The following is a 15,306-nucleotide window of genomic DNA, read 5'->3' as shown; positions in this document are numbered from 1 at the left end:
CTTTTGTGGGCGTATGTGTGTCGCGGCGAAGGTGTGTGACGTAGTTTTGCGTTTGTAACACGGCAGCAGGCCCGTAGCCACGAATTTTTTTCGGGAGGGGGGCTACATGCTGAAAGCCTTGACTATTTGAGAAAAACGCCTATTTTCATGATTTACTTTCGATAAAACACCATGTGTCATCTAATTTCAAGGCGGGTGGAGGGGTGCCCCCCCCCCCCCCCCTGGCTACGGGCCTCCACGGCAGATAACTGCTCAAAGGAGTCACTCGTAACGGTCATTATCGAGTGTCAGCGCTTTAATCTGCTGATTTCGCCGTCTTATATGCCTGTGATATCATAAAACTAAGCAGATTCAGGACCTCGTGGGTTCGACGGCGCCGCATGAAAAAAAAAAAAAAAACGTTCGTGTGACATCATGCCTTTGCGTTTACAGCGCCGGACATTCCAGAGCCACTGGAATCACGCAAGATGACTGATATCGACGCTTTACAAGAGTTCCTGGATTATCGCTGATAACGTGCTGCTTCGGTGTGATAAAGCGTGATGACCAGAATCTTACGTTGAGAAATTTGGGGTTGTAAATGTACCTTGCTTACGAATTGAAACGCGAAAACTTAGGGCTAAGTAATGCAGATACTTTCGTTTGCAGCGTCTTGAGTTCGTGTTATATTGACGTAATTTTGACTCAATCGCCTACATGTCTACGCCAGCCTTATGTTTACCGCGCATATTTGTAGCGATATGCGACGATTTTCTCGAGCGATCGCTCATAGCAGTCCTTACATTAAAAAAAGACTTGTTTCGCGTTTTTGTCCTTAATAACTGTACACAATAAAAAGAATAAATAAGAGCCAAATATACAAGTAAGGGCTGACAGATGCTGAGATTGGTCAGCTGATTTCAGGGGATCCTACTGGCTGCTAGACAGTTTTTTGTCTAAATGAATGGCGCTTTATAATCTGCCCCGCCCAGTTTAAATATATTGCCTCTTTATTCACATATGAAGCGGCTACGCATTTATTAGGACGGCACAATGTTGACAGCTCACTAAATGTTTTGCCACCTTTGGCAGGAAAAGAAGCAGAACATGCTATCGGCCATGAGCATACCAGACGGGATTTGGCTTCTTAACCAGAAGCGTCGAGAGTGGAGGATATTCAATCAACTGCGCCGCACTATTGCAGACTGCGGTTAGAAAGAAGGCAATATCCACTTTCTTCATCCAAAATTAGGCATGGAAGAGCCTACCACCCTCCGAAGACTACAAAGGGACATTTGTGTGCACCGAATTACTGTGGATGGAATGAACTGCAGAAACTTCGCATACCTATGCCGATATAGTGGTGTACCGGGTGCTGTCCAAAACAAGGCGTTGTGAAGGAACCCCACAGCGCGAGAAAACAATGAAGACGAAGTTTCTAGGTCCAAGTAAAAGAATAAGTTTAATGACGTCACTTATGACGTTTCGCATGTGCTGTCAAACGTTGCCCTGGCACCTGCCACTTATCCGCCAATACTGTACAATGCTAGGCAACATTTAGCCAACACTGGGAATCATTACACAAGGAACCAGCCGTTGGGATACAGGGTTCGTTTTGTGAGAGAAACTATGGTACATCTCATTACATATACGTCTTCCGAGGTAACTTACGTCATACATATTGCTACGCCCGCTTGTTTTATTTTGATGTATTCGGGTTTGACCAGCAGGGACGGTTATCAACGCTCGACGCTGGCCGCGCCGCAGTGTTCGAGAAGCTTCGCGATTGTAGTAGATCGTTTTGTTAAAATTGCGCGCAGGACGCGAATAGTCTAGATTATTCCAGAGCTTGCGCGACCACCAGTGATAAGACTGGAAAGTTCGATGCGTGATGTATAAAAGACGGCGTGTGCCAGCCATGAGCAGTTTATCAACGGCTGACGCCCTGTTCGCCGCTATGAGTGTACAGCGTGTATTGCTGTAGTAGAGTTTTCATTTGCCGGCCACAAGTTCGGCCAAAGAAACAGTTTCACCTCGAACACGCCTGTTGTGTTCGTCGACGTCACGGCCACGTGACATCTGGTGGAGGTGCTGCTCGTTCATGTACCGGACGGCCCCGCCAAGCCGTGAACCCTGCCCACGTCGCGAACAAGACACCGATACCATCAGCGAAAGTCGAGCCAGCCGCAGACTGAAAGGACTACCCCTCCATACGGACCCCTACCGGACAAGCCAAGAGCCACGGCGACGAAGACAACAAGCACAATGACGGCCGCAGTGTCCCCTGCAGCGATAGTGAGGCAGCCGCCACGGGAGCCGCCGATATTCCCTGGTTCACCATGTGAAGACCCCGAGATCTGGCTGGAGACGTTTGAGAGGGTCTCTTCATTTAACAAGTGGAACTCTGACGACGACAACCTCCGCCACGTGTACTTTTACCTGGAAGACGCAGGGAGGACCTGGTACGAGAATCGGGAGTCCGCACTCCGTCCCTGGGACCTCATTCGCGGCAATTTTTTGTTTGGCGACGTTCACAAGCGTCGTCCGAAAAGAAAGGGCCGCGGCCTTATTGGAGACACAGGCACAACACCCGAACGAAAACATGGCCTACTGTTCCGCCACGCTGACCCCGACATGCTCGTGGAGAAGAAAGTCCGCTTCCTCGTGCGAGGAGTCAAGCAAGAACTCTTTGGGGCTGATGTGTAACCCGCACAAGACCGTCCAGGAATTCCTGAAGGAAGCGACAGCGATCGAGAAGACACTGAAAATGCGTACGAGGCAGTAGAACCGCCACATTCCTACGACGACCTACGGCGAGGTTCAGGCGCTGCAATGTGATGACCTGCGTGACACCATCAGAGCCATCGTGCGGGAGGAGCTGCGTAAATTGTTGCCCTCCTTCCAGCCTCAAGTGGACCCGATCGGCCACGTCGTACGCCAGGAAATCCAGCTATTTCTGGGAGCACCTGAATCAGTGCAGCCTGAGCCACAAGCTATGAGCTACGCTGCTGCAGCCCGCCGTAACGCGCCCCCTCACCGCCGACGTGGAGACGCCGCACCACCGCAGTCCCGCCGCCGGACACCACCGCCGCCACCACCAACGTCATACCGCCCGCCAGCCGGCCAGCGATACACGCCGAGGAAGACCGACGTTTGACGCCCCCCGCCCACCGCCCACTTTGCTACCATTGCGGAGAAGCTGGCCACACCTACCGCCGGTTCCAGTACAGACAGATGGGATTGCGTGGGTTCGCCATTGACGTGCCGCGTCCACAGCAGGGTGAACGACCACGCGACATCGCCGACTACTTCGCAGGAGCGCAGTGAACACCCCGACAACCTTTCCTTTCGCCATCGCCAGGCCGCTACGTCTCTCTCCAATGCCGACCATAGACTGGCCAACCTCGGGGCCGGTCACCTAGCCCGTATCCGGAAAACTAAGGGCAGTAATCGATGGAGGTGCGGTTGCTGTACGGCGAAATACTGAAGATCCTCCGCTGCCGACGACGACGCCACGACGAAACCTTCAGGGCACGACGTGAACCAGAGAAAGCTCTGACGACAAAACCTCGCGGAGAGATGTAGACCTGACAACGCAACGGGGCAGCAGCGGAACAAACCGGCGTAGCCGTGACCCGACGCCACGACCTAACTGTAACGCGAGACGACGAACTAGCGACCTCGACCTTCTTATCGATGGCCACAGCGTCACAGCGCTCGTCGACACCAGAGCCGACTATTGTGCCATCAGATCGTTCGCCACGAAGCTGAAGAAAGTTAGGACAGCCTGGGAAGGCCCCGAAATCCCGACAGCTTGAGGTCGTCTAGTAACGCCGGAGGGAATCTGCACAGTGCGACTCACCATTAACAACCGGATTTATCCCGCGAACTTCGTAGTCCTGCACTGTTGCTCGAGAGATGTCATTCGTATGGACTTCTCAAGCCTTCATGGTGCAGTCATCGATCTGAGATCCAAGTCGATAACACTATCCACAGAAAAAGCACTACCGCCGTACACGCCGCCTGGGAAGCACGCCTTGAATGTGCTGGAAGGCCAGGTCACCATTCCCTCTCGCTCCAGCGTCATTTCTGTCGGCACTCAGAAATCAGCAGACCTGGAAGGCCTCGTTGAGGGCGATCAGCACCTTCTTCAGAACCGTCAGATTTGCGTCGCACGAGGCATAGCCGAGCTGCGCGACGGCAAAGCAAAGGTAGTGCTGACAAACATCAGCCACGAATATAGGCACCTCAATATAGGTACGACGGTCGCCTAGATCGACGAATTCATGGACGCCAGCAATGCTTTCGTCCTCTTCGATGCTACCGAACCTGCTTTGCAGGATGGAGGTCTCCAAAGAGATTTCGACGGGAACCCGAGCCTCCGAAGCACAAGCAAGACCAGCTTAAAGCCCTGCTCCTGCAATTCAAGGACTGCTTCTCGTCGTCGTCAACAATTCGACAGACCTCAGTCGCGAAACATCGCATCTTAACAGAGCAAGGTGCCGGACCAGTCCATGAGAGCCCGTACCGAGTTTCGACGCGAGAATGCGGGGCCGTTAAGAAACAGGCCGAGGAAATGCTATGCGACGACATCATCCAGCTGTCGAAGAGTCCGTGGGCATCCCCCTGGTGCTAGTGAAGAAGAAGGATGGGACTCTACGTTTTTGCGTTGAATATTGTCGCCTGAACAAAGTCACGAAGAAGGACATGTGTCCCTTTCCCGGATAGACGACGCTCTGGATCGACTACACAAAGCAAATTACTTTTCGTCGATGGACTTCAAGACCGGTTACTGGCAAATAGAATTCGACGAGAGAGACCGTGAAAAGACTGCCGTTATAACAGCAGACGGCCTGTTCGAGTTCAAGGTCATGCCCTTTGGTCTTTGCTCGGCACCTGCGACTTTTCAACGGATTATGGATACAGTACTGGCCGGCTTGAAGTGGCAGACGTGCCTCGTGTACTTGGACGACGTCGTTGTGTTTTCCTCAAACTTCGACGAACACCTTCGGCGCCTTGAAACTATACTTCAAGCAATCAAGACCTCCGGACTCAACCTGATGCCTAAAAAGTACCGCTTCGCGTACGAGGAGCTCTTGTTTTTGGGTCACGTGATCAGCAAGGATGGCGTTAGCCCGGAGCCGCGGAAAACAGCTGCCATCGCTGCCTTCCCGCCACCCACCGACAAGAAGGCCGTACGCCGTTTTCTCGGCTTGTGCGCGTACTACAGACGCTTCGTCAAGGAATTTTCACGGATAGCCGAGCGGATAACGCACCTCACCAAGACCGACGTGCCATTAAAGTGGGAAACGGCGCAAATAGAAGCATTTCAAAAATTGAAACGACACCTTCAGATGCCTCCGACACTAGCGCATTTCGACGAATACGCCGATACGGAAATCCACACCGACGCAAGCAGCGTAGGACTCGGCGCCGTCCTTGTGCAGAAGACTGACGGGCTAGACAGGGTTATGCTAGCCGGTCGCTATCAAATGTCGAAATCAACTATTCCACGACAGAAAAAGAGTGCCTGGCCATCATCTGGGCTACATCCAAGTTTCGCCCCTACCTCTACGGCCGGCCCTTCGAAGTTGTTAGCGACCACCACGCCTTGAGTTGGCTAGCTAAGTTAAAGGACCCTTCAGGTCGCCTCGCACGGTGGGGCCTACGACTTCAAGGAATGGACATTACCGTCGTTTACCAGTCCGGAAGAAAGCGCTCCGACGCTGACTTCCTATCTCACGACCCAGTCGACACACCGCCGCAGGACGACCAGGAGGATGACTGCTTCTTGAGAACCACAAGTGCCGACGACTTCGCCGAACGACAGCGGACGGACCCAGAACTCACGGGCCTTGTGGAATACCTCGAGGGCAGAACCACCGTTGTTCCAAAGGTATTCACGTGGGGACCAACGTTATTTTTCTTGCGCAACGGTGTTCTCCTAAAGAAGAACTTCTCGCCGCTTCTAGCCGATTGCCTTCTCGTGGTGCCCTCGACATTGCGACCAGAGGTGCTCCAGGCTCTGCACGACGACCGACGTCTGAACACCTGGGTGTTTCTCGCACGCTCGCAAGAAAAACGCCAGGCCTGCGCGGAAAGCGCACATAGCATCATCATCATCATCATCATCATCATCATCATCATCATCATCATCATCATCATCATAATCAATTTATGACCCTTAGGGCCCCTTAGGGGCATTTCATAAGGGGGAGAATATTTCTAAATACAAAAAACAAAAAAATAAAAAAGTAGAAATACACGAGCAATACTTTGCAGGATTCGAGAACAGACGCACAGAAAATGTACTTATACAATTATATTTAGAGCCTGTTATAACTCTCTTGTGGCTACTAATACAAGTGCATCAACAACGTACCCACTACGCCACAAATCATAATTTTTGGGAAGTTGGGAAGCACCCACCACGAGATTATTCGTCATTCTGCGGAGAAGCGAGGGTACCATCTGCAAGGCATTATGTGCGTTTGTTGATGCGACGGTGATGACGATGAAGAATTATGGCTGAACCCTTTGTAATGGGTTGGAAGCTTTGAACGACCCACTAGTTACGTAATTCATATTGTGTGACGCCCGGTCGTTATTTAACTGTCCCACCACGCTTTATAACATACGTTAACCGGAGACACGGAGAGCGAGAGAGAGAGAGGGAATCAACTTTATTCAGAGCCTGAAGAAATGGATCATGGGAAGTTATGGGCTTCCTTGGCAACCAAACCTCGGCTTGCTTGCTTGTTCCTTATATGTGGCTCGTACCCACTTTGCTTGCCCAATTCCTGTGGCACGCACTCGTTCGCGCAGTTACGTCGCCGTCGGCGGTGTGACCGCGAGAACGAGAATTAAAAAAAAATTAAATGGCATTTTAAACCACACGTATTTCTTTCTAAATGCCTATACCTAACAGGGACCGCAACACTGTCAACTTTCACAGGACACACGGTCCGCACTCGCCATTGCGTTTTATATGTCAGGCCATCGTCATCCAATGCAGGGCTCAGGCCTCTCCGTTTTCGCCAGTCAACCCGGTCCTGCGCCTCCTGCACTCACGCGTTGTCGCCGCAAACTTCTTAATCTCATCTACCCATCTAACATGTTGCTTCACCCTCACGGCCTTGCCATCGCTTAGAATCCATTCAGTCATTGTTATTGAACAGCGGTTATCTTGCTTTCGCGCCACATGGCTGCCCATTCTTTTCTTGGTTTCGACGAAGAAGTAGGTAACGACCGTCTGTTCCCTGACCCACGTCTCTCTGTTGTCCCTTAGGAAGATACGTACAGCGGTCAAAATAAATCGACACCGCGAGCTCACAGACACAAATGACTCTTTTTCTGTACTTCAGGTGTGTATTTGTGTGTGTGCTGAATACTTGACGACGCACGTCCACGGTTGAACCTTTGTCTACTGCACCTGCGCACCATGGGACATTGTTTACGAACAAAACGTAAAATGATACTGCATTTCTCCCAATATGTACGAAGCATATTGCAACGCGCGCTTCATTGCTATGTTTGTGTAACTGGTCCGTTGCGCGTATGAACTCTGTCTTGCGCAGGCCGCGCCAGAATGTCTGGGAACATTCCAGATTGTAGTAGACCATTTTTTCAAGATTGCGCACATGACGCCAATGGTCAAGATTATTCCAGAGCTTGCGCAACCACCAGGGATAAGGCTAGAAAGTTCGATGTATGATGTATAAAAGATGGTGCGTCCCAGCCATCATCAGTTTTATCGACGGCCGACGCTCTGTTCGCCGCTATCAGTGCACGGTGTATTGCTGTTGTTTGACTTTCCGTTTCCCGGCAACAAGTTCGGCCAAACAAAGAGTTTCATCCCAGACACGCCGACTGCTGCCTTCGTCGACGTCACGACCCCGTGACAATATTTTGGCTCAATATTAGGGGAAAATCAGCAATAGGAACGGTCGCATCATATCTGGCGCTGAACAACGTGTGAGCAAACCAATGTCATTGTTCGCTAAAGAAGTAGATTATCTAAGCGTGTCTTGTAAGGGGACTTCACCTACAATTATTATCCCTGTTTATTGTTGTGATGGTGACTAAGTAGGTCGAAGATTGCTGCATTGAAGCAGTTTTCAAAGTGGCACAAAGCCGAGACATTGCTAGCCGCGTTGTTCTATGCGAGTTTGATCGACATCTTAGTCGAAATAAAGAAGAAATGGGCAGGGCATGTAGAGCAAAGACAAAGTGACCGCTGTTAAGAAAAAAAAAAGACAGCGTTCTAAAGAAAGCCAAGCGCGCGAGGAGAAGCCTGAAAGTTAGATGGGCAGATGCGATTACGAAGTTTCAAGGGATAACATCGCCGCAGCAAGCACCGGCCAGGGTTGACTGACGAAACATTGGAGATGAGATGCGCCTGCAGTGGGCGTAGTGAGGCCGATGATGAAGTTTTACCGACACCAAAATTAAGAATTTGGTTGGAAGTGGTAAAATTGTCGTGTGCGCTTGTACATTCTTGCCATGTCTGTTTCATGCTTCGCTACGAACCAAGCCATCCCATGACGAAGAAACAATTAGCACACAGTGTACTGTGTTTATTAGTGCACATGTACCAACTAAAGCAAGGTAAGGCGCAACTTCTTATCTTCAGCAAATTGTGCTTGTCATTCATAAAAGTTTGCCAGCCTTCAACTACAGCATCGGCTGGAAGTCGCGGTTCAGTGGCTTTGCGAGTCCTATGAAGGTAGCCGTTGAACAACTTTGGAAGCAGGGACCACCGCGTACCAGTTCGTCACTCATTTCCCCGCCAGGTCCACGCATCCAGGTTGCTGTCCTAAGGACTCTGGGACTGTCGTCGCATTCGTAGTGGACGTGCAAGCACTTGAGCTGTGGTAGGCTCCGCAAGATGCAAGTCGTAGAACTGGGTAACTCTCGTTCGTCCAGACGCGTGTACAACAGGAGGTACAAGTACTGGAGGTCGGTGAAGCGGTGCAGGTTTTCCTGTAATAGAAACAATGTGGAAATTTTTTGGCCGCACTGGTGACACGGAAGCTCAAACAGCTCGAAGGCGACTAACACGCAACAGGAGCTGTCGGTAGCACGATAGACTGAATCTGCAGGTCTGCAGTAAAGTCTAGAAACAGAATTTTGATGTAATAAAAACAACAGTGATAGCTTAAAAATTGCATAACACACAGCCACACACACGCAGACTACACTGCTTACAAATGGCTTTTGCATTGCACTGAAGGGGAACACGGGGATAAGCAGCCAGGCAAAAAGTTAAGAACCACGCATGATGAAATGGGACTAGAAACGATACGGTAACATAAGGGATCGGAAGACTACGACAGAACGATAGAATGTCATGGGACAAATAGGTTGATGTCAAGCGAAAGAAATGAACCTGTGGTGGCCACGTAACGCGTAGCACCGACAACCAGACGACACTAACAGCAACGGAACGGTTAACAAGAAATGAGCACAGCAGTGGAGGAAGACAGAGTTAGATCGAGGGACGAAATTAAGAAGTTGGCAGGGATAAATGAGAACCAGCTGACACTTGATAGGGTGAAGGGAGATCATTGGTAGAGGACTTCGTCCTGCAGAAGGCTAAAACAGGCTAAGGATGATGGCGAGGGCCATTACAATCAGTGATATGCACCAGAGAAAACAGCCCGGTAAGCGTACAGTGCGGTGCATTATGACACGCGAGTACTACAGTGCGGCATCACAGGCACTCCTCTTTAACCGTCCTAAGCAAGGAGCCCGAACGGTGTAGAGACAGATGAATCTAAAAATTGGCCACAGTTACTGTCGTCGAGACGCTTCGAATGTAAAGAACCAAGGAGGTATTTCCCGTTTGTGGCAAGGAAAGGGTATGCACAACGCAAAGGCACTCACCAGCAGATCCGTGTCGTCCAACCGTAGGAGATGGTGCTCTAAAATAAGGCAGATAGGATCACTGCTGTGGGCGAGCGCGCGAGACATACGCTCGTAGTCCAGCTTTAAAGGGCAGTAGGACAACCGCAGTGTAGCAACTGGCCTGCAGCACTCGAGGAACGACAGGCACGCAGCGTCGTGCACTCGGCTCAGTGTCAACCTGGCAAGCCCGTTCCGGAAGGCGGGACTGGGGAAGCTGTGAAATCCGCTAACGTAAAGGGTTTCAGACTCGCATCCAGCGCACCGGCAAAAGCTGCCTCTACTCTCAAAGCGAACGTCCAGTTCCTTGAAGTCGGGACAGTACGTCGCCAGACATTTCAGGGTCAAGACGCTGCGAAAACCGCAAGGGGCCGCCGAGAGCGACTGCAGGAACGGCATCCAGCCCCCCTCAAAGAATGCGGTGACGTCGATACCGGGTCCGAAATGGAACGAGCTTACGTTGAGCTCGACGAGCTGCCTGAGCTGCGTGCTGAACTCGCGAAGACAGTCGCGGTACGTGCCGTCCGCCGTGGGAAGGTGGTAGACAGGTGTGGCAAATAGTACTAGGCATAGTTGTCGCACGTCCCTCCAGTCTGTGTGATGCTGGCCGCGCGAAGCCATTCAGGCGTGAATTGGTCTTCGACCGCGACCAAGGCCGTCTGAAATGGTATAGTCTGGGGTTCGACGCCGGCCTCCGCGAGGTCCTGTAGTCGTGCGCAGCTCCGCAAGTTTTTGGACCTCTGGTAGGTGAAGTTGGCGCAGACTGCGACATAGACCGCGAAATGGAGAGCACTGGGCGGATCGCACTGAAAGGGCGAATGCAGCTCGGAGGTGAACCTGAACGTGTCCAGTTGTCTGTGCTCTTCAAGGAGGGTGTGGCACTCCCGAACGGCTTCATGGAATTCACCGCACACTAGGTGCACGTGTAGGGAGCTCGCGTTGGGCAGCAACGCAAGAAGGTGGAGAGTAGGCGGAAGTTGTGCTCTTGTCCAATTTCGACGTACAGGCGTTGCAGTTTCAGAGCACTGCAGCCTAGAGTGCACGCTATTCCGGCTAGGCGACTAATCTCGGCGTGCACGTCGCTGTCGATGAGGCATGAAAACTCGACTTCAACGAGGTGCGGTAGCCGCTGCATCACCAACATCAACACGTCGCTGGGCGGTATGGTGCAGGCGGCGCACCGCAAGTGTTGGAGTAGCTTGCATTCTGTAATGAGGGGAACTAGTTGCTGGACGTTGACGTCGAAGCAATTTGTGATGTCCAAGTCTCTCACTGCCAATGGTCCGCCAGCCCGCTCAGCCGCTCGGCTAGTTTGCTCGCCGGTTCGTTGGCGCGCAGGCGTACGTTCATATCGGTGCTCCGGCGAACACTTCGTGCTTTTGAACGATAGCTTATTGTGGCCTTCGTTAGATCACTGAAGCCTCCACATGACCCTTGGACAGGTGACATTCGTCATAGACGTGACTCGAGACGAAAGGTATAAAGAAATGACATCACGGAGGAGCGGTGGTGCTCTCGTCACTGCTGACGCACACTAAACAGGGGCCGTATTCTCAAACGATCGCAAAAGGCGACAATGGCAAAGTATCGCCTTTGGGGCGCTCTGATTGGCTATTGAGCAAAACCGGGAAGTGCGGGGCCATCTGTTATTTCCGTCGACATGACGGTGCTCTACGGTGCTGACATGCCTGGAATAAACGAAACACCTTATCACATTCGGTTGGTGGTGAAGTCTATCATTTCACTGACACAGACGGTAGCTTCTAGCGCTTAATCCTCGGTGGTGTGCGCAGCACTTTTCACTCTGATGCTTTCAGCGAGCATTACTTGGGGTCTTTCACTACTTGATCTTTGCCAGCGCGGGCATTTCGTGGTTTGAACGTTCCAGGAAGATGAACGGTGCGTGCTCGCGTGGTTTATCGCGTGCCGTTAACATGTGAGATGTTGAGGACGATGCGCTGCGGCGGCACACTACACCTGAATCTCCGAGTACGCCGTAGTAAAGTCTCAACGAAAATACATTACACGCAAATTGTATTCTTTAAAGTATACTGCATTAAACAATTGCACAAGAGAACGTTGAAAGCACTTTCAACACGTATATTTAAGTAGCCACAGCCAAGCCGGGCCACTGCGTAGAAGCTAGCATACGCTCGAAAACGTCGCAGTCGGGTGCACTCACTCCTGAGTCTGCGAGACATTTCGAACACCAACGGCCAGTGCAACAATGAACGTCACAGCGTTTCTTTAGTTGTTTGAACGCATCACATTCTACGTCGCCAAACTCGATGCTATCGCCGTTCGCGATCGTTTGAGAATACGGCCGAGATTGCAAGGCGAATTTAAAGGGCGTATAGGGAAACCCAAACTGAAGTTTGGCGCGGTACTTGCGCGGATGAGCAATGAGCTAATGGGGGCAGACGCCGCCCGCGAAGGCAGTTTGTCGCGGATATGCCGTCGGCCGGCGGCAAGGACACTGCGCGCTGCGTCCTCATTCGGCCAGAGCACTGACTAGTCAGAAATAGTTACATTGCGACCACCACAGATGCAATCTGAGGCTCTGCGCGTGCGGAAACTGGGCGGCAGGTCTGGCGTGGATGGTAGTGCCCCCGATCAGAGAAGTGGTGCCGCCCGACGTTGCTTGGAAGCCTAGTTCATATGCGCGCGCATCCGTTGTGTCTCTGGAGGGGCGGGGGGGTGAGATTGCGCTAAATCTACCTCATATAGTTAATCAGGCGGACACAACGTCATTGTTTAAAGAGCAGGTTAGGCCACGAATGTATTGAGGATAATGGCGGCATAGTCCCCCCATGTTGAATTCAAGAATCTTTGACTGCCCAACTTTGCTCCAGGAAAGGCGCAGACCAAAGGCAGGCCATTATCGGCGTCGTATATCATCGCTTCGTCTTCATTTCTTCATCATTGTGAAGCATTTGGTTTTGGATTCGACCACGGGTTTGGGGGACGTGGAAGAGGCGCTGCGAAGATACCTTGCCATACTAATAGGAACGCGCGCAAATTTATGCGTATGTTTGTTCTCTGAAGAAGTGTGGCCGAGTGTGCTGTTTTAGCTCCGCGAGGGTAACTGTCGAAGCGGTCGATGACCACTTCGGCATAGTAACCATTATGTTTTTTTTTTCACAAAAGAAATAAATACCGGAATTGTGCATACGACGAGGCTTCATAGGGTTATGAATCTTCGAGAGCATTCGTGGGCGTTCACAGCACCTACGTCGAGATGCGCTGGCATCACGCGCATCGATGTTACGGACGCTTCGAGAAGATTTCGTGGGATATCGTAGCTAGCGGCAGCTTCTGGGCATGGAAGAGCGGGCGGCAACTGTATCTTGCCATCGTAGTTGGTGGTCCGGACCACAGAGTGAAAATCACAATTTGAAACGAAGCCTACAACTAAATGCTGACACAGATGGAGATTGGTCAGCTCACTCTCTTGTCCGATATGAGCATCGGGACTCTTTTTTTTCTTGCGTAGTAATGGTACCCCTCCGCCTCAAGTGATAGACATTAAACGTTCATGTTTCATTATGTATAAGGCTGTACCAGCACGGCGCACTGTCTGATGCGTCACCAAATTATTGTCAGTTGCCGTGACGGCTAGTCGGATTATATGCGCAGTACATGGACGCTTACACTGTGAGCTTGACGGCATGCTAAAGAGTTAATGACTTCATCACTCGTTGGCGCGGGAGCTAATCTGCATGAGCTTTATTTCGACTCGCGGTAAAGTTTAGCAGTGTTCAATAAAACCGAGGAAAGACCAAACCTGGTTTAATCTGATGCAGGAGCTAGCAAACCATATGTCATTAATAGGGTTTCCTGCGTGCTATGGCAAATTAATAGGACCTTAGAGTCGGAACAGTTTAAAGTGCAGGGTTGATGCGGACTCTGTTGCTGCGGCGTCATTGGCGTGGTCACGCTAAAAAAGGCACGTGACAAGGGTGGAGAGGCGTTGAGGAAAGGTGGTCACATGATGACGCTTGCGTAAGGCGGGCAATCAAAACAGTGAATTGGAAGGAAGGTAACGTGATGAACTAAAGGGGCCTTGCAACCTTTTTTGGCACGGTAGAAAAATGCTGCCCATCGGTAGTAGAGGCTCCTGAAAAAAGTGAGCCAAACATCGCTGCAGAGCAATGGCCTGGTGTTTTCAAATTTTCGATTGACTAGAAATCGTTCCTTCTCTCTCGACAAATGATGCCGCAAACGCAACGTACGGCCATTGACTGATTTCAGTACGCGAGCTACATAGTTACTGCGGCGGCCGCGGGATGCCGGCCGTTTCCCGCGGTGGCGATCAAACTGAAAATAAGCCGCGCGTTCGAAGAAAAAAGCAAAGAAAGTGCCCAACGCGAGCTGACGAAAGAGCGCATTTCTTTCACTCTTGTCATCCCTCTGCGTAGCATTAAGCGTGATGGGTAAGAAAGGAGAGCGAAAGCGCTTGAAGGGTGCGACATATCCCTGTAACTCCGCTCGTACTTGGCGATCAACATTTTTGCGACGTCGATCGTGAGGCAACAGGCTGTTTTATGAAGCCATCGATGATTACATGGAAAGGGTGTTGCGGGGCCCCTTTTTGGAAGGAGGGCGATTGAAAATTGTTGTTTGAAAGGGATGTTCCGTGATTGAAGCTGCTAAAGCAGGAGATTCAAAGAGTGAAGTAAGAGGGGAGCTGTTGCCCCTGAAATGGCAGAAAGACTGAGGGCGAGGGACTGCCGTCGAACAGTGAAGAACTGCCATTCACTTCTAGGACAATTCTCTCTTTCGTTGTGCGCAGATATTGAGTAATTTTGTCTCGTTTTTTTTGTTTATTAAGCTAAGTAAGGTCTGTAGTTCCAATCGACGGCTGGTCGGCCTGGGTAGTCTAAACTCCTCTCTCTTCTGCTAAATCTTTTCTGTACCTCCAGTGTACCCCCTGCCATTTCAGGGGCAACGGATCTCCTTTCAATCAACTGTTTCAATCGTCCGCCTCACGTAAGCTTCATCACGTGACTTCTACTGTATCCACTCATGAATCGTCGGCCTTACGTAAGCTCGTTAAGTCACCTATTCTCTCTCCTCCTCATTAGACCCTCCTCTCCCTTTCGTGAAGTGGCCTTGTAGCGTGACCACGCCAACAATGACGACAGCTAGGGGTCTAAAGAAGAGCTGCATTGTTACAAATTTTAAATCCTCTTGGAAGATGCGCGTTTTCTTTTTGTAAATGGTTGTGCAGAAAAACGATCCAAGACGCTCTTCAACGTTCACCGATACACGGTCCGCACTCGCAGGTGCATTTGATATGCGAACGCATTGAGAACTAAATCAAACGCCCCCAACGTAGGCACAAGTGACCATATCTGTCTATAAGTTGATGTCTATACTGCGTCTGTGTTCATACTTGAGCCACGTCCGCGGTTGGATCGCGCT

Source organism: Rhipicephalus sanguineus, chromosome 7 (assembly GCF_013339695.2).
Source record: "Rhipicephalus sanguineus isolate Rsan-2018 chromosome 7, BIME_Rsan_1.4, whole genome shotgun sequence".
Lineage (NCBI taxonomy): Eukaryota > Metazoa > Arthropoda > Arachnida > Ixodida > Ixodidae > Rhipicephalus > Rhipicephalus sanguineus.
Note: the sequence above shows the minus strand (reverse complement) of the source record.